The 28,000-nt window shown below is 47.4% G+C and overlaps 1 long non-coding RNA gene across 2 annotated transcripts; it reads left to right on the forward strand.

Moving 5' to 3' along the window:
• On the forward strand, window positions 5,079-27,425 carry LOC110402074. Of its 2 annotated transcripts, none has more exons than XR_002440880.1 (2): window positions 5,079-15,436; window positions 19,240-27,425. It is a non-coding gene; the product is annotated as an uncharacterized LOC110402074 (long non-coding RNA). The 2 variants fall into 2 exon arrangements; XR_002440881.1 differs by having other exon boundaries at window positions 5,079-7,628.

Below are 28,000 nucleotides of genomic sequence, written 5' to 3' on the forward strand. Positions count from 1 at the left end.
TTGGCTTGTCTACCAAGGTGTGGTGGCACACCTATCTGCTGGCAGCTGTAGGCTGGATTGCTGTTGGCAGCAATAGCAGTAGAAAACAAAAGGTTTTATCTCCTTGATCTTACACCACATGCTCTCTCTGCTTCTGGCCATCTTTCCAATCTCACCTTCTGCTTCATTTAAAGTGCTCCAGGGACTCTGCTGGCCTGGCTTCCAGCATCCCCAAAACAGGTAGCTGAAAGGCTGCCTGAAGATCCACACTGATAAATAGGAAACATGAATGGAAGGAGAATATGAAAGGAAACTGCAGCAGTGTTTCCACCGCGTGGTGGTGGTTCTTGGTTCAGCTCACTTGCACTGGTGTCAGTGTTCAGTCACTGCAGCTTGGTCCTTTACTGACTGGGATCTCTTAGCAGGTGAGGCGGTGTCCTGGGTTGGTGTGGATGGAGCTGAGCACTTACAGAAGACAAATGCTCTGATATAGAAAATGAACAAACGTTCAGCAGAAACTGGGATCAGTCTCCTGAGTGTGTTTGGACCAGGAGCATGTCAAGAGCGCCTCTTCCTGCTCAGTGAAGCTATTCTTTGGGCCTGATTTTTATCTTATGCAGGGATGAAGTAACTTCACTGATGTCACTGGAGTGACACCGGTGTTAAACTGGTGTGTGTGACTGGCGAAATAGGAAACAGAAATCTGATTCTGTACGCGGAGGTGCAGCTGCTGAGTGCAGCAAAAAAGAGATTTTGCACCTATTTCCTCCTGTGGCCCTCCAGGGCTCCCCAGCTCTGTGAGCCGCCTGCTGCCCCAGAACTGGGCTGTGGGGTTTCCTACAGCACCTCTGTCTGCCCAGGCAAGCAGTTTCCACAGACCTGTGACAGAAAAATGCTAATTTTGTTGATGTTCCACGCTTCCTGTTGCTAAAAGCAAGATGCAGCATTATGTACCTCCTCTGGTAGAGCCCACATCAAAACTGCCTGGTTTGTTGAATGGAAGAAAGTAGCTGAGGAGTCAATGTGGTAGTAATTTTGACCACTGATCAGCCGCTTGATTTCACACCCTATTTTTTATACTTCAGTGCAAGGCATTATTATTACTCTAATCCCGTGTGGGTACTTGACTTTTATAAAAGCTTTCCACTGGAGATGTGGAATGAAGTGTTGTCCTCAGCGCCACGTTAACGTCTGAGGCTGGGCTGGCTCTGCCGTGGTGCAGAGGGTAATGGTACCCTGGGATTTCTGCAAGCTGCTAATAAACAACCCGTGTCTCTCCTTTGGATGAGTCCCTTTCACAGAGCCGTGTCAGTGCAATCTGCCCCACACCCATCACACCTAATCCCTTCTTAGAAGTAAATATTGAAAGAGGAAAAAAAGAAAACACTTGAAATGAGGGAGAAAGGAAAGCAATGCCCAAGGAGCTTGGCTGAGCTTCACATCCCCCATGTAGGGAACAGGACAGCTGACTTCTAGCCTCCCAGGTGATGTAATGTGAATTAAAGTTCGTTCAGCACTGCACACACCTCTGCCTCATGGTGTGGAGCAGGCAAGGGCCAGCTGGCAACTCTGGAAGCCACCAGTGAGCCGGGCAGCCCAGTGTGTGCACCCCTCACTTCTGCTGCTGCTGGGGTGTGCTCTGCTTCTGGAGCCATAGCTTTCCAGCTTGCCCGTGGGCTACATCGAAATAAGGGAAGGTGGAAGCAAGAAGCAGCTTGCTTGTCACACAGGAAAGCAGCTTGAATTTTGTTGCTACTAAGCAGCACATTAAAGCTTTAAAATGAGCAGCCTGAGTGCTGGCCGTGGTTAAAAATCGACTTTATCCCCTCAGAAGAGAATGGCTGTTCACCAGCCTGAGGCCCTGACCAAACCCACTGCCAGCAGTCAGGTTTTCCCCCATTCACTGCAGCAGGCCAGCACAGCATCGCTCCATACCTGTCTGACGTTTTGCTGTGATTTTTCACCCTCGTGAGGTGCTGTGTTTCCCTCCCCAGTCTCGTTTCACTGCCGACCTGGGTGCCTGTGGGACTGTTTGTTGACAGACGTGGTGACCACTTTTACTACACGTGTAGTGTGGGGTTTTTTGTTCCTTTTTTCTCCAACACTTTTCTGGGTAATGTTTTCCACATTTGGTCTCAACCCACAGCCCTTTTCTCAGAAAACAGTCACCTCAGTGATATTTCCGCATGTGTGTAAACACATATGTTAAAATAGCCTGCTTCATGTAGATACCATTAGAAAACTCCATTACCACAATATTAGTCCAGCGAAACCCAGGAGCAGTCTAAAACAAGTCACAACCATGCAGTGCACATGCTGCCTGTATGGAGCTTGCCGTTTCTGCTCAGCCCTTGCTGGCAGGTCCCCGTGGCTGGAGGGGGACCAGTTTCCTCCAGGGACAGGTGAGGTAGCTGCTGCTCATAGCCCATCCCCAGGAGGGGAGCACTGGGCTGGGTTTCCCCTCCAGCTGCAGGGTTGCTGCCCGCTAGCCGAGAGGATGCTGGGGCAGTGACTGACCCTAGGACAGAGATAGCACTGACCAGCTGTCACAGCCGCTGTGGACACATTTACATAAAAAAGCCAAACCTGAGAGATAAACAACAGATAAATCCTGACCGTTTTTCAGGTGCTGGAAAGTCTGACTGCCTTCTTTATTACAAACACAGGTTTAAATAGTATTCACCTCAGGGGTGTGGATGACTTTATCTTGGTTGGGAATCCATGGAAACGACTGTTAACCCCTAGCATTGTAATACACTGCCCAATGCATCTATATAAACATGAAGCATATTTATAGTGTAATGATCCCATGGGTTCATTGAATACCATAACAAGGACTTTTGGAAAGCAGCCAGATATCCTGCTCTTCCAAGCTATATTAAGAAAGGCCAAGCTGTTACAAGAAAAGATTTAATATATATTTTTTAAACTAGCCTTGAATTATTTAGCACGTTCTCGGAGGGACTGTTGTCTTACGTCCCTTCTCAGCATCTGAGGTCTGGGGGTCTGGGACACTGCAGCCAGCCCGTGGGGTTAAGCCTGTTCTGCTTCCCTTGGGAAGCTGCAGCCCTGGAGCACTTCACTTCCCCCCCTTCGCAGGCACCAGCACGCTGCACTGCCCAAGCACGGGTCTGCTCTGAGAAATGGTCCTGCACAAATGCATATGGTGACATCTTACAGCCTTTAAGAGAGAGAAAGCAGCAGCAGCCCACACAAATTTAATTGGTAGAGGTTAACTCTGGAAAGCAGTACACCTGAATAAAAAAAGGCAGGTTTTATGAAGCTACATAAGGCCATGTATGGCTTTAGCGTGTTAGTTAAAGTTAGGGCTGAGACAGTGTTCAGCAAAAAAAATAATTCACTTCTGGTGCTCAAGAACGAAAAGGTTCTGCAGTTCATTATGTGGCTCGTCTGTGTCAGTGCTGCAGGGCTGAAAGAAATAAAAAGCAATAAAATCCGACTTTGTCTCTAATACCAGCAGATCCATGGCTAATATGCAAAGGCGTATGTTCTGTTTTGTAAGACAATACTGTTTTTCCATGGCCTTTTTTCACAGAAAACCCACGCTTTCAGAGTGAGGCTGTTACAGTTTCCTTTTCAGTGGCAGTTGACTTCAGAAAAATAGAGCTGCTGTTTCCAGCAATTCCTGTACACTCGGAGCACATCTCATTGTCAGCGGAGGTGCAGGCAGCCCCTGCTGGCTGCCACGTCCCAGGGCACAGGGTTCAGCCGGGGCAAGGCTGCATCAGCCCAGCAGGCCCCGTCCTGCTTCCCACACCGCAGCCTCGCCTCAGGTTTGCAAATGTCTCCAGTTTATCTCAGCTTTTTGTATTAGAAAAAGGGGTCAGGGAGTTACAGGAAGCCTGTATTGTATCTGGTGCTCCTGCGGGATAATAATAATTCATAATTCATAAATTCTGAAAGATTTCCCAGCAGCGGCTGAGGCTGACTAACAACAGCCAGGGTATGAGGGTGACTTGGTGTGAAGGGACCATGCACAAAGCAGTCCCGCAGCAGGTAGGGGCCAGATGCAGAGAGCTGCTGGGACCGGAGTGAGCCGGAGGGCTGCTTGTATTTCCTGCAGCCCTGCCATGATGGCAGTGGCAGGCCCAGCCGCCATCGGAGGTGCAGCAGCAGCTGATGGCTGCATGCTGTGTGTTAGGTGGCCTGGGGCAGGAGCATCCCTTGTGGCCACCTGTAGACCCGCACCCAGTGCCATGTCCTGTGGTGGGACACAGCTGGGTGGGACATGGGGGCAGAGGGGTGGCCTGATCCCAGTCCCACTGGTGTTTTTCTGCATCAGCCGTCTACAAAGGCTGCTGTCAGCCACACAATCCCCAAAGGTACATAGTCTTATTAAGGAAAGATTGGTTGGAGTGCTGACACGTTTTGGGGGAGGGAAATCTCTTAGCCGAACTCCTTCATCCACCTCTAGCACCTTCTCTTCCCCAAAGAAAGGGCTGCTCTCATTCTCTTCTTTCACTGCAGTTAATTAGTGAGTCCAAGCCAGCCTTCTCAGAGCTGGTGGCTCCCTTAATCTCCCTGTTGCTGGGGCATGCTGACATGCTCCACTGGTACTAGTTCCAGCATGGTGTGGGGGACTGTGGAAAGAAAGGGTAAAGGGCTGATCAAACAGAATCCAATTTTAAAAAAAAAAAGCAGCTCTTTTAGATGGGGATGGGAAATTCACAATGGGGTAAAGTAGGGGGTGAATGACAAGGCCCAAAGGGTCTCACTAAATTGAATTCAGCTGAGCAGATTTACCTTATTTCACTTCTTTTCTCATTCTCTTGCAGGTGAGAGTCCCACAGATCATTTCCTCCTCAGCTCATCCAGTCTCCCAGGAAATAGAAGGTAAAAGTTAAATAGGGCACACAAAAGGCAGAAGTCAGCACCGAGTGTAAATGTGAGCTGTTTACCTTGGAAGCAGTGTTTCTGACTTTATCTGTGTTATCCTTTACAAAATCAGAGTGAGCTTTAGGTGAGTGAGAGGACCTCTGCTAAGTGGCTAAGGATTCCACCACAGCATGTCTCAGTGAGCATGGGTATCCTGAAGAGCTGGAGACTTCAGGCAGCTGCAAGCTGATAGGTAAGCTTCTTAGAAGGCCTCTGCTTAACAGAAGAAATGAGGGTAGGGCTTAATCCCTTGCTGGCAACCATCTCAATGACAGAATGTGGTAATTGGCAGTGCATTCTCTTCTTTAATCCAAAAATCAGCGAGATAATATATCAGAACTATGTTTTGAGAGTCTACCTGAGTGATGAGTTGCAAAACAGAAGCAAGCACCTGTCCTACACATCCTCTTGCTGACAGTCAAGAGATGAGCACTCGCGTTGCTGTAACGATTCTCCTCTTGGGGTCACAGAAAGGGATGGATGACTGTGGTCCTGCTGGCAAATGGCACGTTTTCCCTGCTCAAATGCCAGTTTTAGGTGGAGTCTTTCTGATTTCACTAGATCATTACCTCTATAGGCCCCAAAAGAGGCAGGGTTGTTGTTTGTTTGTTTACTTTTCAAGTCACCTCTCAGTTCTTATTGAAGAGCAGTCCATTATTGTAAATGATTACGTTAACCTCTCTTGCCTGGAGGTCCTTCTCCCCACCTTAATACCTCCCTCTGGCCAAGAATTCCTGTCTTGCAGTGCAGGTGAGGGGCATGGACTTCTCACTTCTATTGAAAGGAAGGAGGTTAGCTATTTCCAAAGACCAAGTCAACCTTTAAATGTGCAAATACTTTTTTTATTAATCTCTCCTCCTTCCAGTAGTTTTCCCTCCCATCCAGCTATCAGAGTACACAGGCACCATTGCTTCATGGAGAGCACTGGATTTTCTGCATGTCAGTTCAGCCTGAGTACAGTTTTACAGTTTTAATCTTTTTCAGGTATCGGGCCATCCTTCTTCAGGCTATTGTAAGACAACCTCCTTTTGCTGAGGGATTTCCTCTGAAAAAGGATCAGGTTTTTGGCATCTAACACATCCCCCACCCTCCTTTCTCTTTCCACAGTCTTTCTATCGTAGCTCGGATCTGCACAGCAAGTTTCTGCCAGCAGGACTGCAGCCAGAACTATAATGAGACACGTTAGGGTGGGGTGCAGGGATGTCACAGTTGTCCGCTACCTTGCCTTAATGAGCCATGCTTGCAAACAGGCTGTTTTGTAATATAATCTCAATGAGTGAATGCATTCCTTTCATAAGCATAGCTTTAGATAGTGGGATGTACTGGTAAAGAGAAACTTGGTTTGCTAGGAACCTTTCATTAATGCTGGTCCTCATATGTTCACATGTATGGGTGTGCAATGGTAGCATGCTCTTTCTTCATTCACTCCACCCATCTCCACTCACTGAGAATCTTGTGCAGAGTGGGGAAATGCAAGCTCAGTGAGCCTTTGTTTGCTCTATTGGATATACATTTGTAAAAGAGAGATGGAGAGAGATTCTGTTGCCTTCTTCTGGCTGAAGAGATATCATCTATTACCTGGCACCACTATCTATCTTAATGCTGTTTTATGCACATTTTGTGCCCAAGGTTAATATTGGCAATGTATGCAGGACAGTGGAGAACTTGGTTGTTGTTTCAGGAGTTTAATGCCCGCCCATCTTTACCAGCATTGACATGTTGCTGCATCTTGCAACACTGCCACTCACCTTTCTTTCCAAGGGTGTTTTTTGTTTTTCTAGTTTTTTTGGCAAGTAGTCCTATAAAAGTGAGCATGACAGAGACATTTCTCACTTGCTTTTTAGATATTGGTACATAATTAGCCTCTATGCATCAGTCTCTAAACGTTGCTCACATGCATTGGCATGGGGAAAAAGTGTGACAAGGCAAAACAAAATCAAATGGCTGAAAGCACAGTGAATTCAGACCAGAAGGCATAGTGTAAGAATAGCTGGACAGAGGGATACTTTGCTGTTGGCATGATTTTCCCAGGCTGAAAAGGAGAGAAATTTTTTTTCTACTGTGGAAAATTGTCATGATAAGGCTGGGTAACAACTGGAGGATGACACAGCCATTATGGTTTGCTCTTTCTAATGTTAACCTCTAACAATCTATAAATAATGTGTAGGTTTCCACATTCTGCAGTTTATCAGCAGGATGTTTTGTCACTTGCTTTATGATCCTAGATCGCTGCTTTGGTTTAAACAGCAGTGAACATATCCCAGCCTAGGGCCTGAGAGGTGTCTGGGGTCTTGGGCTCAGCTGGAACACATGCAATGCTGTCCTCTCAGCTGCGACAACTGGCTGACACTGCAAAACATGCAGGAACCCTAAAAACAAAAGAGGCAGAATGGGAAGGAAGGAGACTCATGGCTAGGCAAGCGGCCAGCTTTTCTGCTTTTTCCTCTGAGCCTCCACTTCTGGAAGTCTCTGCTTGCAATGTCCTTACTACCAACTGATGCGTTAGCTGTTCATTTATGGGGAATTATAACTAAAGGGAACTGAAGCGGTATCTGAAATTCACTTCCGCTTGGGCCACAGAAAGGCTGTCTGAATTCCTTCCCCTTTTGGCTGCTCATGCTGCTCTTTTGAAAGAGCACCATTATAGCGTTATAACACTGCTGTATTTACAGTGTTGCTTTACAGCTACAGCTTTCTCAAGCAGTGAGCTTTTGCCTATCTTTACTGATGTGAAGAGTATGTGATGATGGCAGGTAAGCTGGGGTTTCTGTGCAGGCAGGCTTTTAGTATGATTATATTACTAGTGGAGTGAGTTTTCCATATGTATGAGAACAAAAAAATGTTCCTCACTCCGTCAGCCTAGTTGGTTCTGCCGTGAAGACCAGCTGAGAGGGAAGCCAGCAAAAAAATGTACCTAACAAGAAAATATGTTTTTCTAATGAACAGTTGTGACAAACTTGATAGATACTTCTGGCCGTAAACATTTCTAGCATTTAAGAATATTTAAATTTCAGATCTGTATTAGGAGATCCTGTCACTTGCACCTATTGCTTCTGATAAGGACAGGAGGTTAAAAAGAAACAGACCAGCAGAAATGGAGTGTGTCCGTGTGGGGCTTAGCAGTTGGTTGCAATAGAGGTTGTGCTGCTGCTCTTTCCTAGACCAAAATAAACCAATGGCGATTCTGTTGAGGTCACTTAGTAGTTAAAAGCATGTCATTTGGGGCTTTAGACAAGTGCAAAGTTTTAATGATGTGAAAAGCATCTCAGAACAGCAATGAGCATAGGCTATCCCCAAACTGGGCAATTGGTAGGAAATAAGTAGATAAATCATCAGGTCTTTGATCTTAGTCTCAAGAAAAAAAGTGTGCAGAAACAGGGCTAGATATCTGAGGACAAAATCACAAAGGCTAAGCAGCAAAATGAGATCCAATTAACAAGAGACTTTAAAGTAACAAGTAGTGTTTTTATCACTATAGCAGCAAGAGGACAATCCAGGCGCCCCTCTGCAGTGGAAAAGACAGTCTACGGACAGATGTTGGCTAGAATCCCAGGGCGTTTCATACATTTACTTGCTTTTTTTTTTTTTTCTTTCACTTCAGATAACTATTGCAATCAATGTCAATGACAGAAGGGGGATGAGATCACAAAAAGTAGAGCAGAGAATGAGTTAGAAAATCTTTCTGTGTGTTAGTGTCCAAGTCAGTTGGGCCAGATGAATTTCAGTCTGGGGTAATTGCACCAGCCAATTATTTAACCTCTAGTCCTAGCTGTAACCTAGCCTAGCTTCTGGAATGTTACAGACCCCCAAGAACACGCTGGGAAGCCTGGAAAAGTGCAGGCGTAGTTCCTGCCTTTAAAAGGAAAAAAAGGAGGAGCCAGGCTTTGCAGATTGTTCAGTTTAACTTCAATTCCCGGAAAAATACTGGAACAAACAATCAAACTTTTGTAAGCACGTAGAAGAAAACAAAGAGATGAATAATGCCCAATGTATAGTTGTCAAAAACAAATATCTGTGTAAAATGGATCAAACTACCTTTCATGTCAGAGTAAAAAAACCTTGTTGATAAGAGAGAAGCAATAGTTGTCCTCTATTTTGACTGTGGGGAGGCTTTCGTCACAGTGTAATGTGATACTCGTAAGCAAATAAAGGGAACCTGTGCTAGATGGGGCTGGCCTAGGGTGATGCAACATTAATTGGAAAACCACACACAGAGAATAGTTATTAACAGTCCTTTAGAAAGGGAAAGGCGGACCAAGAAGAGCTGTTTGAGAGTCTGTACTGGGTCAGCATGAATTAAGGTGATTACGAACAGCTTGGACAACAGAATAGGGAATATCATATTCTTGTCTACCGCAGAATTGGAAGGGAACTATAGATATACTGAAATATAAAACTACAGTTAAAAACTAGTTAGACAAATGGTCTCCAAAGTAGGAACCATTTCAGTAAAGGAGGTTGTAAGTTTCTGTACATGGGCATTGCTGGGAATAATTAATTTTGTTTATAGAGAGTAGTTAAATATTTTCCCAAGTAGCAACTGTACATAAAAATATCTGAGAGATGTTTCAGATCACAATTCAAATGTGAGTTAATTGCTAATGCGAAAAGGGCAAATGCCTGCTGAGGATGTGTAAATAGGCATGGACCCTATAAGTAAGCTTTTAGCTCAGTTCTCCGTGGGGCCATAGTTCAGTTATGGGTGCTGTGTTCAAGACAAGGTTCAGAGGATGGCAATGGGAATAATCAGAGTTCTTGAAAACAAGACCTAGGAGGAAAGAATGATCGAAGAGGTGGTATTTAGTCTAGTGAAAACTGAAGGAGATGGGGCTCCTTCTGTTGATTACGTGAAAGGTGGCTGGGAAAAGGAGAATATGTTGTTTTCCATGCCCCTGACGGATAGGACAAATAGTGAGCTTAAATTATAGCAAAGGTTAGATGTTAGAAGAAAGAAAACATTAAGGATAATGATGCCCAGGAGTATCTGAGGAGGCTGTGGACTTGCTGTCCTCTGTTTAGGATGAGGTTAGACAAGCATTTGTCAAGAGTGTTTTAAGTATAATGATCCTGTCTTGGGATATGAGTCTGGACTAAATGATCTTCTGAGATCCCTTCCAGCCATATAAATCTCAGATTCTATCCTGACTGCTGAAGAATGTCAGTATTACAAGTGCTCCGCATTTGTGGTTTGTGATGCTTTCTTTCATGAGTAAGAGCCAAGTCTTGCAGGAGCGAGACGTGCTGCTTGCGAGTTTGCAGGAAAATGGTTTTGGTGGCAGGTAATGCCATCAAAGAATGAGACCTCCTTGGATTATGAGGATATTGTGCTGCAAGGTTTCTCTTGCATTTAAATGTCTCTGAAGCTAACCAGAGTGATGATGCATGACACTAGCCTTGAAAGCACTGATCAGTATAAAACATCCTTCCTGTTGTGCCTGCGTGCTAATTGCAGCCAAGGAGAGCTGGCCTCCCTGATCTACAGAATACAAGAGCGCTCGCCTCCGTTTTGGTGGGAACCAGAGTCCTGTTCAGCCTGCAGCGCTGGCACTAGTGACGCAGGCTGGCACTAGCAGCACTAAAGCTGCCACAGGCTCCATCAGACGCTGGGGAATAGAAATGCGAGCAATTGTTTTTTGGTCTGGAGTCCCCACAGGGCATTAGGGACAGAGTTTGCTATGGATTATTTTCTGCAAGCACGTAGAGGAGTTTGCGTTTCTCTAAGAATTCAAAGGGTGATAAGTGGAAAGGGGTAGGAGAAAGACAGAAATACACTTTTTTTTTTTCAGTTTCCAAAGATGGCTTTTACAAACATCACTATATAAATAGAGGGGGGGAAAAAAAAAAAAAGGAGGCTCGTATTAAAGAGGTGACTAACCCAATGTCCCTTGGAAAAAAACCCAGCAGAGAGCAAACACTGAAGTCCTTTAACTCCGTGTCATAATTTATAGCAGGTTTGCAATTGTGAAATCTCTCAGCGACGTGGGACAGATGTTATGGTGAGGAAAATAAAACAAACAGACAGCGGGATGGGAAATGCAGAGAAGATGAAATGACACCGTGTTGTAATCCTTATGGGAAATCTCTATACAGCTTTCCAAAATACTGTACTGGTGAGCAATTAGGAAACTAGACAAGCTATATAAACAGAGCCACTAGAGGTCTGTGACTGTTCCCATGCAGTTTCCTCAGCGAGCAGGAGCCTCAAGGCAACTTTGGGGAGGGGAAAATTTCTGCCCACCATCTTCTCAATGGTCCCTTTAATATTCTGTCCAGAGCTATTTGCGTAAGAAATGCACACTAGTGGAGGTTTTCCAGTGCTTGCTCCTGTTCCTATGGCAGTAGATCAAAGGCAGTAACAATACAGAGTTAATTAATTCAGGAGAAGGAATTCCCACTTGCAGTGGTCTCAACCCAGCAGTGGAGGGAAGGTGTCAATCATAAGGGCAAAGGTGCTGAAACTGGCATGGATTTGTGGTTGTTTTTTTCCCCTCACTAAGGAGGGGAGTTAAATGGTAAATGTCACCTGAGCTGCAGAAAAAACTTCAGGAAAGAGTTTTATATAATACCAAGAGCTTATGGGTGAGTAGGAGCCATCCAGCTTCAGGAAACCTGAATGAAAACTGGGCCTGCAGTTTTCTAAAAGGAAATGTCTTCGAGGGAAGTGTATTTCCCCATCCAGGTCAAGTTTATAGAACATCCTGCTCACCTCTGCTCAGGGCTCCTATTCCCACATTAAAGACCAGCAGCATCTCAAGGGCAGCAAAACTGGTGAAAGGAAGCTATGGGGAGGAGCTCATCTCCTGGTTCTGCAGCCTTCCAGTTCTGTGCAGTTTGCAGGAGCAAATGGATCAAAATGACTGGGAAGAACCTCAGTCATTCAGTAGTACCCAGAGGAGTGTGGGCAAAACCCTTGTACAGGGATAACTGCTGAACAGAAAGCAAAGCCTTTCTGGAGGCAAAGCATGGGGCTAGCCACTGGCACACCTGGGATTTCTAGAATGCCTTGAAGGCGAGAGGGGAAGAAGAGGAGAAAGTTTGCTGATTTTTCTTGGGCTAGAAGTTACCCTACTAGTAATCTGATTCGTACTTAAAAAGAGAACTCTTAAAGAGAACAATGGCAAATGAAAATGTGGGAAGAGTGACTATTTGCCTGTCAAAAATGTGTTGTCCCTTAGTGGGAATGGAACAGGAGAAAGGACCACACATGAAAGAAAATAATATGCTATTCTACTGATTTTAAATGAATTTATTTATTCAGTTAACGGCTTCACAAATACATTTTTTTTCTCAAATTAAGTGTCAGATACACTGTTTCAGTCATATCAGGAGTAAGGCTCCTGTTGACTTTTCCTTAAACAACCACAATATTAAAGTTGAAGTCAGTTTAAGAATCTGTCACCCTTTTCCCTTTCTGGCCTTGCTTTCCGTTTCATATGCGGCTCACCTAACTTGATCTTAATTTATTTCTCAGTGTGGGGGAAGAGACCGACAGGATCCTTCAGGGGATTTCTGCAAGCATGCTGTCAACCACCAGCACTGAGCAAACAGAGCTCTGCCAACAGCTGATTTTGTAAAAACTGTGTTAAACCCTGGGTCCAGTACATAGTTTGGTGTGAGGTGCAAAAGGTCTGAATCTGTCTTATTGAAACTACAATGAAGACTTCTCTTCCCTTGGGCAGAACAGGGACACAGGTCTCATATCTGACTGTTGCAGGCTGATGATTTGTCTACCACTCTGTAAAGCAGGTACTAATTGCAAAAATCAGATAAACGGGACTTAGATCGGATGACCTTATCTGCTTGCAGGCACTTTAGTTGTATTTGCAGAAATCCACTGCAAAAATTGATTTAGAAGTTGTTTCCTACCTGTTTTATCTTTGAACTCCAGCTTACACCATCCCAACATCACAAAACCTTCAGGCTTGAACATACCAGAGGGGATCTTTACGTTACCGCATCTGACAGCCAATTTTGCCAGTTTTAACTGGAATCACGCGTGCACTTCCCAGCACCACACGTGGCAAATGCTCTTACCTACACAGAGATCTCTGTGTGTCCGTTCATTTAGACACATCAACTGTGCCCACATCAGGGTTCATGCCAAAGCATGTGCGTGTGCATGTGGTTTCTCATCATACATATTTTCACAGAAATGAGGATGTTAAGGGAGAATGGACCTTTTCATTTCTAGGAAGGACCTGAACCATCATATTGTATATCGCTCTGGAAAAAGGAAGTACTGCAGTTTGGGAGAAAGTTTAGGGGCTCTGAAGAGGATGGCCTCTTCATGTTGGCGTAATTCAATTTCTCTGCTTACGGGAAGTTGCCCCGTTAGACAGCTTGAAGCGTGGCCAAGGACAGGTTGTATAAGGCCTAACTGTACTCCCTTATGAAACTCAGTAGCAAACCCCTTGACACCTTCAGCCTTGTATTTTGGATTTATCACGTATCACACATTGTTGTGTTTCCTCAGGAGTTACATTTTTCATGGTCTTTTGCAAGAGTTCAATGCCTTTGCTAGGGCACTGCAAGAACTTTCTTATTCTGGGCTGATGACAAGAGCTGTACTGGATCAGACCAAGAACCGGTCGGTCTGGTGTTCCATAAAGCATTTCCTTGGGCTGCAGTGGTGGCAGATGACTCGTGCGAAGCCCAGCTCATACCAAAGCCAGCCTGTTGCACAGAGCCAGTGTGTGCGAGAGAGCAGCTTGTGAGCTGCCATCAGGTGGGACCCACGTGCTGGGGTACGTGCAATGGAGTACATCTCAGCCCCCAAGGCACTTCCTGAAGGAGGTGGGGTGATGCTTGCTGGTGACCTTGCTTCTGAGATGGGAGATCTTAAATTTAATGATTTACAAAGTATTATTTTTGTTATAACTAATAGATTCTTTTGGCACCCACACCCTTCGTCACTGCACTTTGGATGTTATTGGAGTTTGCCACTTCTGTTCTAGGGAAGAGTCTGTGGGCTATTTGCTTCGCAGAATGGAGTTTAGAGCCAAAGCATGTACTGTAACCTGAGCCTCAAAGGTTTTCCATGTTATTAAGTAAGCAAGTTGGAGCCTGCCCCTCACTCCTTTTTTGAGGATGACTAAAGCACTGAAAATGCAACATATGCACACTGCCTATAAACTGGCTTCATAAAAACATACCTGCAATAGTGTAACTTTTATGTTAGTGTCACGTGTGAGAAGAATGTGTGAAGACTGGGAAAGTATGCACAGTCTCATCCTAGCGCTGTGTCTAATGATACTTAGATATGACACATACCACTGCAGTGCGCAAGCTTCTGACTTTCTGGGCCAGCCTTGAAGAAGGAGGCTGAAGAGCATTTGTCTCCTGTGTGCCATTTGTCTTGTCAGCAGTGTGCTAAAAACAAACCTCTGTATGCTTGCAGTGACGGCTGGAGTTGGCCCAGTCCCTCTGTGAGTGTGATTAAGGCATCCAACTTTTTGTGGTCTCTGATAAGGTGGAAATGTTTGTTATGGATGGCTCCGATTTTTCTCCGGGGCATTGTTGGGAAGGGCAGACTGGGACCTACACTGTGAACTTCCATAACCTAAAATTTCTGAAATTATTCTGTTTTAACTTAAATTTGATTTGTCTGGGGTGGAGAAGAATCTCAATTTATTTTTAATAAAATTTCCAGGAAGTTTTTTTTTTTTTAATTAACCAGTAATATAATGACAGTAGTCTGAGACAGAATTTCAACTTAGAATACTTTTTCTTGAAATCAGTGCTTTTTGTCTACTGTTCCCATCCTCCTTTGCAACTCCAGATAACGAGAGGCTGTACGTTCCTGAAGGCTGTTCTAAAACAATCAGCCGGCAGTAGGGCCAACTTCTTACCTCAGCTGCAGTAACGAATCCCTTTGAACAACGAGCATAACACAGTAGGTATGTGAGCAATGCTCAGCCATGCATTGTGCGCCAGATACTGGGCGGGCTGTGAAGCGGGCAGGTCTCCAAAGCTGGAACAGCATTCCTGATACGACTTTCCCATGCCCGTCTCAAGAACTGTTACAAGAGGTGACAATCGGGTGCCTGAGTGGAGCTTTTGCTCCCTCCTTCCCTTTGCTGTGCTCCTGATATCTCTCACGAGGGAAGTGATAGGGGAGTACCGGGTCATCTCAGTGCTTCTGTGAATTCCCCTTTTCTTGACTGATCCTCCTTCATCTTGCTGTGCTGACTGCAAGATCCCAGAGCACTGGGGTTGTGGCTGCATGGGCAGAATAAAGGCACAAGACAGAGTGGCCACAAAGCAAAAGCACATTCTATTGCTTGGACGTTTTGTTTCGCAAGGCCAATGAGACAAACTGAATCATACTGTTTCCTCCCACACAGAAACCCCCTTCTGATATAGTTATGTCTTGCATACCTAATAGCTTAGATCAGCATAAGACAACTTCTCTGCAAAGCTGAGGAAAGCCATGCATCCCAAGTGCTAGAGAATGGTCAGATGTCACCCTGTTCAGCTTCATCTCCATACTTACACCTTGGATACTGACGCTGTCATGGTGAAAAGTGCCAGAGGAAAATGGTTTGATGCCAAAAAAGTGCAGGTATGTCTTGCTTAGACAGATGAGAATAACTGGGACAGCCTGTTAATATTTCGGTTACTCCACACATTTTCACACGTGTCTTGTTGACAACAAGCATAAAAGAGTGTGGGCTCGTTCTGATCAAACTGCTGTTCCTCATGGGCTCATTTATCAGGCAGCAGTGAATAGGAAGGAGCTTCATCCCTAGTATGCCTCACACCTGGATCTCTCTTCTGAGCACTCGGGTGAGGGCTTTCTGAAGCAGCCCAGGTGCTGGTAGGTTTGGTGTCCTCCCCCCATACAAGTTCAGGGTATACAAAAGGAGTACCATGTCATTTTCCACCTGGCAGAGAGTTCCCGGTGTCTGTCTAAATGCCACATTTACCCGTGAAACCCAGCTGTGGGTCACCAGTGTGAGAGAGCAGTACAGCAGGAGCCAAGGAGAGGTCAGTGGTATCTGACGGGTAGGTGGGTGGCTAGCCAGGAGCTCCAGATGTTTTATCCAGAGACTCTTATGCATGTGTTACAGCATGCAGCAGAGATTTTTTGCGTAATATGGGATAAAGAAGAATTTTTTGATGCCATATAGGAGAGATTTGGGCTGTGAGGAGATGGGAAGAGCTGCCTCAGAAAGATCTTCTTCTCCATTCTACATGGTGGAATTGCATCCCTTTCCCTCAGGGATTACAGAAGCTGTGAGGCCTGTACTTCAAGCTCATGTGTTTAAACTGTTGAATTCAGTGTGCTTTTGTGGGGCAAGCCTAGCCCAGCATTTTCCAGTTGGGTTTAACTGTGCCCAAAACACTTTTGCAGAACAAGAGGTGTATTTTTTTAGACACGGTCCTTAGCACCCTGCTCTGGGTGTCCCTGCATGAGCAGGGGTTGGGCCAGATGGACCTAGAGGTCCTTGCCGACCTCAAACTCTCTGTAATTCTCTGATTTCCAAACAGCTCCTTGAAGGCAGGTGAAGAAGTGGTGTTGGTGTGGCCAGCCCCTCAGATGCTGACCAAAGCATGGCTTTGGCTGGGCTGTGCTGGGGCTGTGTGCGGGAGCTGCAGCCACCAGCTGGGCACTGAAGAGAACAGCCAGGAAGGGTGGCCTGCGGGGATGCTCTGGGTTCTGTGGATCTCACTGAATCCCTCTGCCGCTCTGAAGGATTTCAACAAGCTGCTTGGGCTCATCCAGATGGCTGGAGCTTTGGAGTTTTGTTTTTGGTGAAGGTTAAGGTAGATGGCTTCTCTGGAAGTTCTCTCCAGGTGGGTAGTCCCAGAGGCTGCTCAGCTCAGCTTTAAGAAAACCCCGATGGCTGCCGTGCCACCCTGTGCCCTCTTCCTTGGCTGCCCCTCCTTGTCCTGCAGCGCAGGCCCCCCTCAGGCATTGTCCGCCTTGGTGCTCACCGTCCCCCAGCAGCAGCCACCAGCCGGTCGCATGGTTTATTTTGGAGGCCGGCGTTAATCCCCTCCACCCTTGTGCCCCTCGGTTTACAGTATCGCAGCCGTTTCCAGCCTGCGATAGTGGGGTGGCCTCCGGGTGACCCAGGATTAGTGTAAATATTTTGCTTTCACTGGGAGGAAATGTGACATACATTTGGGATGGAATTTATCCAGAGACTTCAGCCTTGGGAGCCAAGCCACCAGGAAGCCCTTGACGTGGTGATCTGGAGGTGCTGTGCCGTCACACACGTTGGGCTCTCCCAACATGGCGGCAAGGCGAGTGCTGCTGGTGGTCAGCAGAGGGCTGCAAGGAGCACAGGTACCCTCACTGCCTGCATGTGGCGTGGCATGGCACGGCATGGCACAGCATGGCATGGCATGGCCATGGGTAGACTTCAAAATCTGGCTCCTAGCTGAGTGATGTTTGTTGCTGATGACACTTGTGCTCATCTGCCTTGGTCTCCCTGGCTGTAACATGTGCTTTAAAAGGAATAATAGTACAGTGCTTCAAGGCATATTATATGAAGTAGTTGGTGTCGCGTTTTACATCTGATAAATATTAATTAACGGTATTTCAGACTACAAAAGGTGCTGAGATCTCATGCATCGGCTGGAGAGAAATGTATCTCCCAGATTTAGGCATAATCTTGCTGAATTATGCATTTGATTTGGCACGGCTGATTACCCCGGAGTGGTGTCTGCTTGTTCAGCATTCCTCCGTCGCGCAAGGAGGTGCCGAGTCCCCGTGGTACAGCCTGGCAGTGGGCGCCGGGACTCGCTGAGCCAGATAGGCCAGAACAGGCAAGCTGCAGCAGGTAGAGGGTTTTCTTTTGATAAGTATCCAGAAATTAAGGCGCTGACTTGTTGAGGCCGTGCCTAGACCCCATCCTGATAATCCACTGTGAGCTTAATTATCAACCTTTGTTTCTCCAGACAGTCAAATTTGTCACAGAGCAAATGCATGTGTGTTGGGTTCACTTGTGAAAGCCTTCATAGTGGATAACTGAAAATCAAATTACAGTGACACAGTTTGCCACCAAATTTAAATAAGAAGGTACCCTTTCGCGGGACAATACCCTTCATGTTCTAAAACAAAAGCTGAACAAACTGCTCTGCAATGCTCAGGCGCTCTGCTGAGCCGGGGGGGTTGCACGCTGACTTTTTAGGAAGATAGGTGGCGAATGCTAAACAAACCCTGAAGTTCCTCATGCTGCTGCCCAGGCCCTGCGCTCTGCTTGCCCTTATGTGCAGGGACGTCCAAATAGCTCTGGTGGCACTGAATGCTGACACTCAGTGCTGAATCCTAGTCGGAAGACCTCAGGAGCGAGTCACTGGGAAGGGAATTAACCCATTACGTAGCACATGCTGCTGGGGTGCTGTGCTGAAATGCAGGGGAGAAGGAAAGCAATGGAATCCCATATTCTTTTTCTAGTATTTTTTACTGTTATCCTCTCAATCTGCCCTGGTGCAGTGTCATCTCAGCCAGCACACGTGTGGACTGCTTGCCATTCCTATTTGCTATTTGGAGCTGCAGCTCTGGCAGACGCACCTATGGGACATCGCACCATACACAGCCTGGGCTGGTCCACATTCAAGCCTGTGGGATTCGGTTTGACCAAAGCCCTTCCAAGGGTGACTGCTGTGGCTGTGAAACCTGTGGGCCTGCCTTCAGGTGGCCAAGGCAGCAAATGCTGGGCGGTGCCAGGTGCTGTTGTGTGAGCTGGGCTGGCTGGGGCCATGGGTGCGAAAAGCCGGGAACAGGGTGGAGGCTCACCGCTATCGCAGGCGTGCTCAGCTCTGCTGGGCTGTTGAAAGACCCGTCTCCCATCACAGTGCTGCGTTTGACAACAGATTAGCCAGATTCCTTTGAGCTTTTCTTGTGCTGAAAGGACGTGTCCCAAAGCAGCCGAAAGGACAGCCCACATATCCCACACCAGCAGCTCTTTTTGATCTGCTTTTCCTTTGACATTGTCTGTTGTATGTCTCTCCCCATAGATTCATTCCTTTTTAATGCAGTTGGTTTGGGTTTGGGTGAAGGCTGAAATGCCATCCAAGCCGGAAGAGTGTGGTTTTGGCCATCTCAGAGCCAGCAGCAGGAGAGGTGGTTTTATCTGAGAAAAGAAGGTGCTGAGGGCAGTTTAACTGGGGGAGGAGGGGGGGGGGGGGCTGGCAAAAACAAAGCACTGTGGCTTCAAGTAGAAACAGCTAATTTAGCTGAGCATCAAAACTGCAGCTCTCACCCAGTCCCATTCCAGGCAGGAGCACCTCCTCAACACCAATAACGAGGAGGGGCTCTGCAAATGCTTCCTCTGCATTTGCTTCTCACACACAGAGTCCCACTTTGCCATGCCAGCTCAGTCATGGGCTTGGTGTTTGCCTTGTCCTCTGCAGGGTGGCCGCTGGACTGCCAGCCTGAGCAGCAGGATGGGAGCAACCTGTGCCCAGCAGCGCTCGTGCCTGGGGATTGGGCTCTGGCAGGTGCACATGCAGGGGAAAGGTAGGTGTGCTGCAAACTGTGGCTCTGGGTGCAGCTTTCTGTGATCAGAGCTGTGTCTACAGGAATACCTGGGGTGACGCATTTGCTACATTTCTAAGCACAAAGCTCTCCCATACTAAGATTTATATTTAAAAAAAAAAAAGAGGAGGAGAAACAAGCATGTGGCATGTGTCCCTGAGCTAGGAACCATGAAGAGCCATGCACAGCCAGGAAACGTGCCATGCTGGCTGAGAGGAACCTGGGAGGGCTCCCTGCTTTCAAGTCCTCTATCAACAGATCAGATGCTTGAAGATTGCACCTCTCCCCAAACCCTCATCTTCTTCTGCGGAATAATAAGCAAATAGGTTTGAGCCCATTGCCTGCAGGGAAATGGTTTTGTAATGGAAGGAGCACCCTGCACTAAATCAACAAACAGGAGAATGTCTGTGTTTGTTTTTCCATGTGCTGGAGGTGAAGGTTGCAACCACGTGGGGGTTTCTCTCACATCCTCTCCACTTGACATGGGGCAGGGACAGGCACAGACACACACAAGGCTGTATGGGAGTGTGTAAGTGGGATCACAGACGCACTGAGCCAGCCTGGGCAGTGTCCTGGTGCTGTGCCATTGCTTCTCCCCTGAGCCCCCACTTGTGCAGCCACACAGCGGTGCATGGGGGAGTGCAGCTGGGCTACAGCTGACCGACAGAGACAAAAAGGAAGCTTTTTATTTTTAACCCATCTCAGTTCCCTGCTCTAGTTAACTCTGAGACCACACCAGTGCCTGCACTGGGAGCAATACCAGCTCCTGCAGGTGGCACTGCCTATGTGAGTGCTCGTGGCCCTCTGGCCCACGGCAAGGCATGGCCTGCAGTACCTCATTTACATGCACTTACTTAGGTACTCATGCACTTTCATTAACACAGCTCATTTCAAATAGGGTGGGTAGGTTTGTTTATTGGCTCTAAGTACTGAGCTACCGGTATACTTTTTGTTCACGGTACGTTGGCACTGCTTTGTTGGCATTGCTGAGGAGTGTGCCTTGCACAGGCACAAGCTCAGAGCTAATTTGGAAAAAGATGGTTATCTGGGCAGGCAGAGGATTGTTCTCCTCCCTCTGTTGCGTCCCAAAGACAGTACATTATTGGGAAGCTTTTCATATGCTTAGTGCACGGGGTAAGGACAGGAACGAGTTTATGATTGAATCTTGACTTAAGCAGATGTATCTGCCTGGCCCAAGTATTCCCAGCATTTGAATCAATGGATCAAAACCAGGCCTATGGCACAAAGGAGTGCTCTAAGAGAGTATATGCTACAGATGGCCCTCTCCAGACCTACTCCTGATGCACAGTTATAGATGCCCATGTGTTTTTCATGTGTATTTCCCAACAGCCCTCCTCATTCCAAACAGGTAAAAAGATGATAGGTGTAAATGCGTGCATCTGTATGTCAGAACAGGCACTCCTGTGCATTTACAAGTATGTGCAGACACATGCAGATATGACTGTGCCCATGCAGGTCCGCATTACTTGTCACGTTTACACGCCTATCCTGCCATACAACCAACATATGCACGAGTTTGCTATAAGAAGCCAATTTTCTTTGCCTCCTGAATTGCCAAATGCTGGAACCCGCAGGCTAGCTGTTGTGGTTCCCTGATTCCCAGGTTTCTTCTGCAGCCAGCTAATAAGCAGCACTGCAAGATTCCTAACAACAGGGATGAACTTTTGTGTAAATCACCTTCTAGGCATTAGACTTTTCCCAGCAAAAGAGTGGGGCGGCTGTTTAGAGGAGGGAGAGTTGTTCCCTTTGATGTGGGGATTAGTTCACATGTCAATGTTATCCCCTTTTTTTTAAATATGCTGTGATTTACAGGGAGGGTGGCTGTGGGAGATAGCCAAGGGGACACCCACGTGGGGCCGGCTGACAGACACCACCTCCCAGAAGATACCTACAACTAAGGCAGCTGGCATCGACAGAAAGGCTGCAATTATAACAACAACAGCAAAAAATCTTAAAAAATGACCTGCTTTGCCTAACAAATCCTATCTAAAACTTAGGATGCACTTTATGGAGCTGGAAATGAGTTTCCCAGCAGCAGAAGGGGAGTCTCTTGCACATCCATAATAAAGACATTTATAAATGCATTTTCTTTAAAAAAAAAAAAAAAATTTGGTCTGTACTTCCCCATTAGAGCATACACCAGGAGCGAGAATGAGTGTGGCTCCAAAAGCGATTATGCTCACTTGAAACATACTTAGCATCGTGACTGCTCTAGTTGGAGTCTCCACACTGTTCTGCATGAATCTTTTATCAGCGCTTTATGAAAACTTCACGTTTTGGTCAAAAGTTACGTAGTTGTTCTGCGATCCAATCTTTTGTCTATTAGTGTTAGAGGAAGCTTTCCCGATGCTGTTCATGGGAACTGGATAAGGCCGTGAGTCATTACGCTGGGAGCTGTGTTCAGAGCAGCTTTGCTTAGCGTATCTGCATTGTTTAGGCTTATTGCTTTTGTGCAGGCTGAGGCGCTGGCAAAGAAGACAGTGATGCATAAATACAGTAAGAAAAGTTTTAGCTAGCTGTATTTAAAGGGTCTGCTGCATTTTGTTTCAAAAAAGTTCTATTTCCTTCTGCCCTTTTCAACTTCTAATACATTTATATGCACATTTCTTTTTCATTGAAACTTTGAGACATTCTAGTGAAGTAGCCCCTCTTTGTCTGTTTAAGAGAAACACAAAGCAGGAGGTTAATTTCCAGCCAGGCCAGCATCGGCGTCCCTCCCTGCACGGCTGTGCTGGTGCTGGGGGGACGAGAGCGTGGTGGCCCAGACTTCAGAGCTGTTGTAAGACTCTGCCCTACGCAATCACTTTTCCTGTGTTGTTTAAGCTGCAGAGGTGACGCAGGGTCTTCCTCGGGTGTTTCCCACCGACTTCTCTCCTATCCAGATCCCCACAGCCCACGCTGCTCCACACACCGGCCCCTCCTGGCATGTCAATGGCAGCACAGCCGCTGCATGGACACCGCACCGCGATGGACAGACAAAAGCCACTTCACCGCTGTGACGCTCCTAGAGGCCTCCCGCAACCCCCCTGCTATTCTCTCAGGAATAAAGAGGTTTTTGTGCCACCCCCCAGGAGGGCAGGGCTGCTGCTGCCAACCGGAGCGTGACGCGCGGTGGGACGCACCCCACACAGGCTGCGGTGATGTGGCCACGTTCAAGTGCGGGTATCCAAAGAGACAGAGGCATGCAGGGTTTCTGCTCTCCTTCAGAGGCGGCCCACTGAGGTAAAAAAATCCATAACATTTTCTGCTTGTTTATTCAAACTGCCAAACTATTTGACTCGATGGATATCAAGCAGTACCTTGCAGACGCCGCTTTGTGGAAGGAAAGACCATTTGGTGGTTGCTAGGCTCCCCCATTTCACCATTTCCCAGAAATGGAAAAGCCTCTCCCCCTGGTGTCCTGCCCTTCCTCTGGCACAGATCACCCACACGTGCTTTCTATGAACGTGTTGCCATCGGTGTGCTCAGGCTGCAGTCTGGTCTCATAGGAAGTCTGAACCTCTCCTGAAGGGTTACATGCGCTTCTTGAAACAAGCAGACAGTACTGCCTGGTTAAACCCCAGCACTTATGCATGCATTCTGGTAACAGTTTTCAGTGAGAAAAGTCATTCTGGAGCTATCCAGGTACACTCTTGTCTGTGAGCAGGGGGATTTCTCAAGTCTCCCATTTGTTCTGAGTTGGAAATGTCCAACTTAAGGAAACTATGTTAACAGCTGCATGTACTGAAGAGTGAGTTAGACACTTTTCAGTAGTCAAATTTGAGTGTAGATCCCGAGACCAGAACTCAGATGTTATGATTTGGGAGGTTTACAGTTAAAAATTAAACAATGTCAATAAAATAAAAAGCAACGATCAGGCAGTCGGCCAGTCCTACAGAACAGGCTTATGCTTTTGAATGCACGAGAAAAGCAGAGAATTTTAAAAAATACTGCAGATTTTATTTATCTATGGTTTGGTTTTGGAAGCTGTGTTGGTAATGATGGAACTTACAGCAGAACAACCTAAGCAGTCTATAACGTAAAACTTTGCCATCTTTTCATTTCACATCACCAAAATGCACGCACAGGGTACAGTTCATGACCAGCCTGCCCCCTCCCTCCAAAAGGAGAACTGAAGCTGAAGCCAAACGCTCTGTTGATTGTCCGGCGGGTTGGCCATGTGAGCCCCAGATGAACACTGGGCCTGCGAGCCAGCCACAATGTCTGTCTTTGCAAACCTGAACCGCAGCCCATGGGTCACTGCTGGCACATGAGTGAAACGCTACCTGGAGGCGTCAGGTGGAGAAGAACGCTCAGAGAGATACCTGCACTCCTTCACTTTATGGCAACAGTAAGGAAATGGCTGTCGTTGCCTGTATATCCAAAACAGCTTTTGAACATTTCCGCTTTTTGTCCATATTTAATAAAAAAATCGCTTCCATTTGAGTTTCTCCAAAAGCATGCATCTCCTCTGGGCCTCCCAGGCAGGAGGGGTGAGAAAGATCTGTTGTTGTCCTCCCAGGTTGTGAGTACAGGCACCGAGCACCTGCAGTGCCATCTAGACATTGAGACTGGAAGCTCCAGGGAAAGGACTTGGAGAGCTCAGGGACTCTGGAAATGCTGCAGCTCAACAGCCACCTTCTTTGCACCCTGCACCGTGCAAAGCCTCCCCGGGACCTGATTAGGAAAACTCCGCAGGGGATTCATGGGAAGGGGCTGAGGTCAGGAGGGAGCATTAAACCTTTGCACGGAACGTCTCATGTGACTGAGCGGGTGGGCTGGTGGCCATGCTCTCCATTGGCAAGCAGCGGCTTGCGGAGACCTCGGGGTTATTAGATGGGATTGTGGGAGAATGCCAGCAATGTGTGCGGAGCTGGGGGATGAAAGGCAAGCCCGACTCAATGAATGAATGAAGAAATATGCATGCAATTTGTGAATGACTTTTCTCCCTTTGCTGAACCTGTGCACGAGTTTCTGCAGTGCTTGGTGAACGTCTGAGAGCAGTGTTTCGCTGCTGGGGAGGTCCCACCACCCCCTGGCTCTGTATACCCAGCCACAGGGGAGGCTGTGGTGGCCCAGGTGAGGAGCCACCAGTGACACAAAGCAGCCACCACATCCCAAGCACGGCAGCTGTTGCTGCTGGTGGCCAAACCACAGGCCACGGTGACCTGTGGCGTTTGAGGGGAAAGCTACAAGGAAGGCATCCTGGAGCTATCAGCACGTGCCAGCCAGCAGGCAGAGCTCACGGGGGCTGTACCCGTCACCTCCGTCATGCTCAGGGCTCTCCAACCTGGCAAGAAGCTGCCCGAGATGGCTGCGGGCGCGCATGCTGGCAGTGCCTGAAGGGAGCAATCCGCTCCCACAGCACGGGAGTTTGGATAGCTGGAGTAGGGCATTTGCCACTCAGAGACCATGTCTCTGCAGCTCCCAGCTTGGCACGATGGAGCCATCTTTATTATCCTTCAGGGCTATGGCTGCAAACAAAAAATGCTTTCATTTCAGTTTGGCGGTTGCTCAGGTTGTGTGTGCTCTGGCTGCTTCCTTAATTACAGCGGCTGTTGACAGCTTCTCCTGATAGAGACCCTCTCTTTGACCAGTCCCCACTCCCCCACTGATTTTTGCAGTCGGGACACACAGCAAACTGGGACGATGGTCTGTAAAAATGAGCTCACTGTAATGCAGCGGCTCCCATGCCACAGCTACGCTGTGTTCCTCTCTTCTGTTCTCTCTGTCTGTACTGGTGCTATTTCCTCTTTCTGGCTGTAAGACGTTTTATTTATGAGCGCTAGGTTTCCTGTTGCCTGCAGCTGCCTGTACTTTCCCCCCTCCAGCTTGCAGGGCTGTTCCATTCAGCCCTCACCTCCGTTATCCCCCTCACTGAGGTGCTCCCACCCAGCTCGAGCGATGGTTGCCTTCCTAACACCTGACAGAGAGGAGACTGCTTGCAAACCCAAGCCGAGCCCAAATCCAACGCAGGGAGATGACACGCGGTGCTTCCCGGGGCGGCAGCAGCTCCCCTCTTGGCTCACACATGGGGGAGGAAGGCAGCACTTGGGGCTGTGGCCGGTCTGCGGGGCTGCCACTCCCAGGGGTATGGTTTGCCACAGATTTTTTCACATTGCGGACCACGTAGTGGTAAAAATGATGTGCGGACTTTCCACACGTGAGGTTCTTGTATGACTCCCTTGAACTTTGTGGACATTCAGCATCCTCGTAGTAAACACAAAGATTGCATATACGGAAAGTGAGGTCACAAAGGAAACAAAATGTTTTACTGCTTTGAACGTGATTTCTCAGCTGGAAGGACGGAGGAGGCATGAGCTCTTTAAGTGCTGTTTATTACCGGCAAGGCATACTGGGAAAGCTCACTAGGATGCACTGGGGAGGAGTGCTGGATGTCAATTCCGATCTGTGGCAGGGAATAGGGTTGAAGCAATATTCCCTCGCTCACAGTTAACATACGAGGGGCTGCCCTATTTTCATCCCTTTTTCTATCATCTGTTTGCTGGGAGCTCAGGGCCTGAAAGCTGAGCAAGGTAGGTGCAGGCTCACAGGAGCCCGCAGGCAGGACGCAGTGTGCAGGGCTTTGCTGCGATGCTGCTGCAGCCCATTGGGGCACGGTTCCGCCAGCTGTGGCCGTGGCACACTGCAGCTGGAGCACCCTCCGACACTTTTCCCTTTGTGTCAGAGCTCTGAGAGCTGCCTGGAAACATTAAATGGGGAGCAGTCCTCTGACATCCTCTAGGTAAGATGGAAATAGGAGATCCTGACCATGCGAGTTATGAAAGCTCCCAGTGTGCTACCTGCAAGCCAGTGCTTTAACCCCAGCATCCTGGCCAAATTCCAGCTCTGCTAATTACATCCTGCCTATGTGAAAATTCCCCTGCGTTTGTACACAGCCCTTCTTCCCCGCTTGCTCTCAGCAGCTGGGCGGTGTTGCCAGGCGCAGCAAAGCGCTTGCCATGTCTCAGCCCGGGCCTGGCCGCCTTTCAGAGGGAATGAAGAGAGTGCTGTGCAAAGCATCTGCGGGGACTCTGGGTCCTTGGCAGGGATGGCTGCCGCAGCACTGCGGCTCACCATGGCACGAACAGGGCAAAGGCCCTGTGAGGGGCTGCGGGGCTGGGCCACGGGGAAGGCAGCGGTGGCTGACGGGCTCCCAACCGGTTTTGCTCCCTTTTTCCTTCTCTTTCACTCAGTGACTCATGTGGACACTGCTTTTGGCTCATCCCTGTTGGAACTACTCTTCTCAGCTGTCCATTAATCGCCCTGATAAAAACCTGACTCATGCCACCGGAGAGGAACTGGCTGGGATTATCCCTCTCTTCAGAAGAGGGGCCAGAGAATGGCTGCAGCAATAGCTGTGGGATTCTGATAAGAAGTGTGACTCACAAAGAGAAGAATAATGAACTCATAGGTATTTATACAGGAGAGTGGCTCACTGGCTCATCTATCCAATGTTCTTGTCAGTCAAGATCTCTCTCTGACTGTGAAAATTTTACCACAGCCCTGCCTAAATCCATTATGGGAGCACAAGCTGCAGGCTACTTGCGCCGAGGCACCGACTCCGCTGCCACAGCAGAGGTGGGATGTGCTCAGAGCAGAGCAGTGCCTTGCTTTTCCTTTTCCCTGCTCACATCCCACTCTGATCTTTTCAGCATCTTAATCTCATGGGAGATGCTGTGAGAGGTCTCCGTGTTCCAAGGGGGAAAAAACAAGGTTATGTCCAGGTGTGATGCCAGCATGTTCTCACTATATCCCAGAAAGTACAGCAAGTACAGCAAGACTTGAAAATGCAGGGATCTGTGCTGGTCTTGGTGTAAGATAGAAAGCTGGGACTCAAAGACCTGAGTCCTCCTGCCACCCTGCCTGTGTGATTTCAGGCAAGGCACTTACAACTTTTCTAGACTCACTATCCCTGTCTTTAAACTGTATTTAGTCCTTACTTCACAGAGCTGAGAAGAAGGGGATTAAGCTTTAATTCATTAATGTCTGTAACACATTTTAGAACTTGGATGGAAATTTCCCAGGTTTTGCAGAGAGCATTAAACAGCTTATCTCCCTATCCGACTGCAAATGTTCCTGTAATATCAGAGAAATGAGTGAAACAGCACTTGCGTTTCAGTGTTTATAATAAAAAAAACCACCCTCACCCTGCCGCTTCCCCTCTCTATCCTTCCATGTTTAAATAAAGAAAAAAGAAGAGAGAGAACCAGAAATAAGAAATTTTAGTCTAAACACGGTGCAGTTGCTCCCTGGAGACTTGAATGCGTCTCAGTGGAATTTTCCCTGCCTTCAGTCTTTTGTACTTCTGAAAGGTCCTGGAACCAGGCATGTGACTGTAAGAGCAAAAACCACTTCTGTGTCTGAGTGCTCTACCAAATATTTACAAGATATCCAGATAAAATGGCGACAAGCAAGTTCAGCAGTGTTTGACTGACCGGACAGCAGTGCAACGCTGACAAGAATGAAATCTAAACTTTGATTAAAACAAAATTAAAATGAAATTTAAAGAAAAATCTCTTTAAAGCACATAATTGGTAAAGCTGGAGAACTGCTCTTCCCCAGGGTGAAACCTACTAGCTTTTAAAAGTAACTTATTGAAATGGAGTAGCTTGCTTATGATGGAAACCTGGAAAC

The sequence above is a fragment of the Numida meleagris genome, chromosome 6 (genome assembly GCF_002078875.1).
Source record: "Numida meleagris isolate 19003 breed g44 Domestic line chromosome 6, NumMel1.0, whole genome shotgun sequence".
In the NCBI taxonomy this organism is placed as follows: Eukaryota; Metazoa; Chordata; class Aves; order Galliformes; family Numididae; genus Numida; species Numida meleagris.